The sequence below is a fragment of the Pelophylax lessonae genome, assembly GCF_965119305.1.
Source record: "Pelophylax lessonae genome assembly, chromosome: 12".
Taxonomy (NCBI): domain Eukaryota; kingdom Metazoa; phylum Chordata; class Amphibia; order Anura; family Ranidae; genus Pelophylax; species Pelophylax lessonae.
In genome coordinates this window covers 92,462,262-92,467,941 of record NC_138779.1, presented here as the reverse complement: position 1 = coordinate 92,467,941, position 5,680 = coordinate 92,462,262, and the positions used below count along the sequence as shown (strand labels likewise).

General features: G+C 45.7%; 1 pseudogene across 1 annotated transcript; it reads left to right on the top strand.

Annotated features, from left to right (window-relative positions):
* Positions 1 to 2,362: 2,362 nt before the first annotated feature.
* On the top strand, positions 2,363 to 3,506 carry LOC309568885 (annotated as a pseudogene). The gene has a single exon. The product of its transcript is annotated as an uncharacterized misc_RNA (transcript).
* The last annotated feature ends 2,174 nt before the right edge of the window (positions 3,507 to 5,680 follow it).

Below are 5,680 nucleotides of genomic sequence, written 5' to 3'. Positions count from 1 at the left end.
ACAGGTCGCCGCAGGTCGCCTCCCATAGGGAAGCCACGGACCCGTTCTAATAGGAGCGACACAAGTCGCTCCGACCTAGAAAAAGGGTCCGGAGCTTCTTTGGGGCGACCAGGAGGCGACCGCCATAGACTAAGTAGCGTCGCGGTAGTGTGAACCGGCGCTAATAGTAATAGAATATTAATAACAATAGTGAAAATAAAATTTTACAACAAATAGTAATTACATAAACTTGCTGTATACTGTATATATAAACACAAATGGCAGCGTTTATGTCTCTGTATGAAAATACATTTCACTGAGAGTAAAAGTAGAGCAGTAGAAGTATTTGTAAAATAATTGTAAAATAGTTCTTCTTTACCCATGTATTAGAATGAAACAATTTATGTTGTAGAAGTGATGGACTATTACATGATTCCATATGTCCTGGAAATAATTGACTTGAAATATCTGTGTCCACAGCCAGTCTCTGATGAGGGCAATTGTCTTGATTTGTTGATAATTTATAGTCTTTCCACCGACAAGACTTTCAGCTTGGGAGACGTTCCCTACAGTGTAATATCACAGACAAATCCCACCTTGTGGATACATAGTCATTTCATCACCTCCCAAAAGTAATACAATTAATTTTCCAACATATAGACAGATTAGTATGTTTTATTGTGTTTTTCAAAACAAGTGAACGTAATATGCAGATGCGGTATGTTGATAGAGGTTAATTGCAGAAAAAAAAAACCCTCTATCATTGAATTTTAACCATTTGCCACCCAGGCCAATTCTGACATTTCTCTCATACATGTAAAAATTATAATTTTTTGGGTCAGAGGCCCTAGAGAATAAAATAATGGGCGTTATTATTTACAGTATTTGCACAGCAGTTTTTTCATCTCAAATTTTTGGGGAAAAATATACTTTAATGCATTTTAGTGCACACAAACACAATATAATACCCAATTGTTTGGTAAAATATAAAATATGATGTCACATCGAGCAAATAGATGCCAAGCATGTCATGCTTTAAAATTGTGCATGCCCGTGGAATAGTGACAAACCAGGAAACTGAATTATCCATAGGCAATGCTTTAAAAGCCTTTACAGGTTACCAGTTTATAGTTACACAGGCGGTCTGGTGCTTTGATTTTTCTTTTTTTAATTGTAATATTTTTTTTATTTAAATATACTTTTTAACAATGCACCTTTATTTACTTTTTGTATCAACTTTATTGAGATCACAAGAGATAAACAATATTCCTTGTGATAGCATTGGCCATAAGAGAAGATAAGGTGCAGCGCTAAGATATAAATAGTGCATAAAATCATTCAAACATCAACATTAAAATGTATTAAAATGCACATAAATAGGTAAAGTTCATAAAGTCCTTAAAAGCTGTTTCCTGGTGCCTCCATGGCAGCGTACAGGTGATAGAGCTCCGCCTCGACTCCTCCCTCAGGACCAGTGAAACCAGTGAATAGCATAAAAGAAGACCTGGCCCAATATCCCATCATTCTCCTTTTTTTCCTTATACCTTCTTGACTGGTGAAGAGTAGCAGCACGTCCATAACTCTGCCGTTGGCAGCTTCCGCCGGGTTGAGCCTCTCCCGTGCGCAGTCCCTGTTCTCGGGTCGCTCAAAGCACTAAATAGACTGGGAGCCCCCTTCTGTGGATCTTTTTAAAAGCTACTAATTAAAATCAAGTGGTTCCTGGACCTCCTCCCCCACCCCTAATTAGTATCCTTAGTATATTTAAGCAACCTCAGGGAGCAGTTCAGGGCCTCTTCTATTTAGGTGGCGCCTTGCTTCTCCTAAATCTGAAAGCCCTGCTGGTAAATATATGAATATATATGGGGAAATGGAAGGGAGGAAATAGTTCTTCCTTTCCACCAGTAATATCAGGACAAATTCTCACTTGTTCCTTCTCGCTCTCTTTTCTTATCCTTTAAGCTGACCCTCCGGCCGTCCTACCATGAGCCATTCATCCTGCAATCAAGATCCTCCCTGCAATAGGTATGTGACCAACTATCGGTAAGTAAAAAAAAAAAAAAGAGAGCACGGCTGATGGAGATATTCGTTCTGTTCTTTCTCAAGTCCTGCACACTCCAAGAGATCTGGGAAATCCTCCAGACAGCGTGAGGACTACAGCCCGGATCAAAGGTCCCGATCATCTCGGCACAGATCCCATGACAGGTCAAGGTCACGGCACCAATACCATTCTCCTTCACCTCCTTCCCACTCCTCAGGGAAGAAGTGCTGGGCCTGCGGAGGTACCCCGCTTCCGGACAAACTAGTCTGCAGGAGTTGCCTTAGGGAATACGCGGCTGACCGAGAGTCAGAGAGCCAACAAGTTGCTGACCTTCTAAAACAGACAATGAGGGACTCCCTCTCGGAGCTGGCCCCCTTGGTTCCCGCTCAGACACTCACGCCGGGCACCCAGACTCAGCAGGCAGTTTCTGAAGCACCAGGCCCGTCATCAGCCAGCCCTCTCCTACTTTCTCAACCCCGTCAAGCCAGAGAGACCTCCCCAGAGGAACATTTACAGGAGTCGGCAGAAGAATCGGAACCTTCAGGGTTCAGCTATACGATGATTCCTTCCTTCATTCAAGCGGTTAAAATGGCAATTGATTGGGAAGACGCAGAGGAACCTCCTCAAACATCTAAGAGATATTTTCCTTTTCTCAAAAGGAAACAAATTGTTTTCCCATTGATGGGAGAAATCAGGGAGGTAATCCAGGATGAGTGGCAGAGAACAGACAAAAAGTTCTCTCTAGGCCGCCTCAACAAACTGTATCCGCTGGCAGAATCCGATTCTCAAATGTTGAATTCCATGCCGGTGGTAGATGCGGCTGTAGTCTGTCTGGCCAAAAATGTCACCCTCCCTTTAGATGACTCTGCCGCCTTCAAAGATCCCCTGGACAGACGGATCGATTTAGACCTCAAGAGAGGCTATCTCGCGGTGGGGGCAGCATGCAAACCCGCAATTGCACTTACCTTGGTCTCAAACGCTATCAGAACCTGGACGGATAACGTCGAGACAGCCTTGCGACAAAACACCCCCAGGGAAGATATAATCAAGGCACTAGAGGAGCTCAGACTATCAGCAGATTTAGTTGGTGAAGCAGCCATCGACACAATTCGCTGCTCAGCCAGGGCTATGCTACACTCGGTTATGGCTAAAAGAGCTCTTTGTCATGTCGGCCTGGGCGGCCGACATGACATCCAAGCAGTCATGGTGTAAGATACCTTTCAATGGTAAAGCTCTTTTCGGAGAAAAACTAGACCAGGCTATCTCAAGAGTAACGGGAGGGAAATCAGGTCTTTTACCTCAAGATCGAAAGGTGAGAAATCCTAGAGCTCATACAGCAAGATTTCGTCCAACCAATGTCAGGGATTTCAGAAACCCAAGACCTCACAGAGACGGTAGAAGACCCTGGAGGGGCACTCAGTCTACCTTCCGGACTTCCCATAAAAACAGAACCCTATCGGCTCCGCAAGAACCCGCTAAGCCCTTTTGACGCCAGGAGTGCGCTGGACCTTCAGGTGGGAACAAGATTGAGATTCTTTCTGCCAAAGTGGATCCAGCATTGTCAGTATCCCTGGGTCCTGTCTACAATTCGTTCAGGCCACTCCTGGAGTTTCTCTCATCTTCCTCCTCGATCCTTATTTCAAGAAACAAGAATTCCAACATCGCCTCAGAAGGCTCAAGCCTTACTTCAGTACATAAAATTGCTTCAGGTACAAGGGGCAGCTATTCCAGTGCCAGCTACAGAGCGCTTCACAGGTTTTTACTCCACTCTTTTTCTGGTGCAGAAGAAAACAGGAGACTGGAGACCTGTCATAGACCTGAAAAGGCTCAACAGGTATATAAGTCTGGAGAGCTTCAAGATGGAGTCGTTGCAGACGATCATCCAGGTGGTGCAACCAGGGGACTGGATGGTTTTGGTCGACTTACAAGATGCCTACCTGCATGTTCCGATCAATCCAAGATTCCAAAGATTCCTGAGGTTTGTGGTAGGACAGACTCACCTGCAGTTTCAGGCTCTACCTTTTGGTCTCTGCACCTCACCTCGGGTGTTCACGAGAATCCTCATCTCAGCGCTGGCACAATTACGGGAGAGAGGCTTATGAGTACACCACTACCTGGACAACATCCTCCTTTTAGCCAACAACCCAGCACAGCTCATTTTCCACAGGGAAATACTGCTACGGTCCCTAGCGGAGCTAGGTTGGCTCGTAAACCATGCCAAGAGTCATCTCGTCCCCTCCCAACAGATGATCTATCTGGGCATACTGTTCAATACGCAGAGGGGAACTGTGTCATTGCCCCTCCAGAAGATAGAGGTCATTATGAAAAGAATGAAGAAAGTTATGTCAGCCCACCAGATAACGGCATCCCAGTGTTTGAGCCTCATAGGCACAATGTCAGCGTGTATTCCTGTGGTTCCATGGGCCCATTGGCACTTAAGATATTTTCAGACCGGCTTCCTGTCGCAATGGAAGAAACGGTGTCTCTCTCAGAAGATTCTTCTATCCAGCTTGATGCGCAGGAGCCTGCACTGGTGGACGAATCGGAAGAACCTATCCAATTCTCGTCAACTGGGCTCATTCCCCTGGACCATAATTACGTCCGATGCCAGTGGCCTAGGCTGGGGAGCTCACTGCTGGGAAGTCAGTGTACAGGGGAGATGGTCCTACCCCAGGGGATAGTCTCGAACATCCTAGAGATGAGAGCAGCCTTCCTAGCACTAAGATCATTTGCTTCGCTGATACAGGGTCAAAGAGTAGTGCTCCGTCTAGACAACAGAGCAGCAGTCTCCTACCTGCAGAGGCAGGGAGGAACCCGAAGCAGGTCTCTGCTCAGGGAAGTGGAGCTGGTAATACTTTGGGAGGAAAAAAATCTCGTAGACCTGAGATCAGTTTACCTCCTAGGCAGCGCAAATTCAGAAGCAGACAGGCTGTCAAGAACATTTGTGGACGTCAACGAATGGTCATTACATCCCCACATTTTCAGCCAGATCTGCAAACTCTGGGAAACACCCCAGGTGGACATGTTTGCCACAGCGCAGAACACAAAGCTAACAAGATTTTTCTCTCGTCTACCACATCCCCAGGCGGAGGCAGTGGATTCCCTCTCATTAGTGATGTCGCGAACATAAAATTTAATGTTCGCGAACGGCGAACGCGAACTTCCGCAAATGTTCGCGAACCAGCGAACATTGCGAACCGCCATAGACTTCAATAGGCAGGCCAATTTTAAAACCCACAGGGACTCTTTCTGGCCACAATAGTGATGGAAAAGTTGTTTCAAGGGGACTAACGCCTGGACTGTGGCATGCCGGAGGGAGATCCATGGCAAAACTCCCATGAAAAATTACGTAGTTGACGCAGAGTCGGGTTTTAATCCATAAAGGGCATAAATCACCTAACATTCCTAAATTGTTTGGAATAACGTGCTTTAAACATCCAGTATGTGTATACGATCAGGTATGATGTTGTATCGATCAGGTAGTGTAAGGGTTACGCCCGCTTCACAGTGACAGACCAAACTCTCACAGACCAAACTCCCCTTTTAATGCACCGCAAACAGACCAGGACCGACCAAAATGGGACAGGAACTGGGCTTTAAGGGTTAGGGTTAGGTTTAGTGTTAGGGGATAGGGTTAGGGTTATGGTGAGATACTTAGGGTTA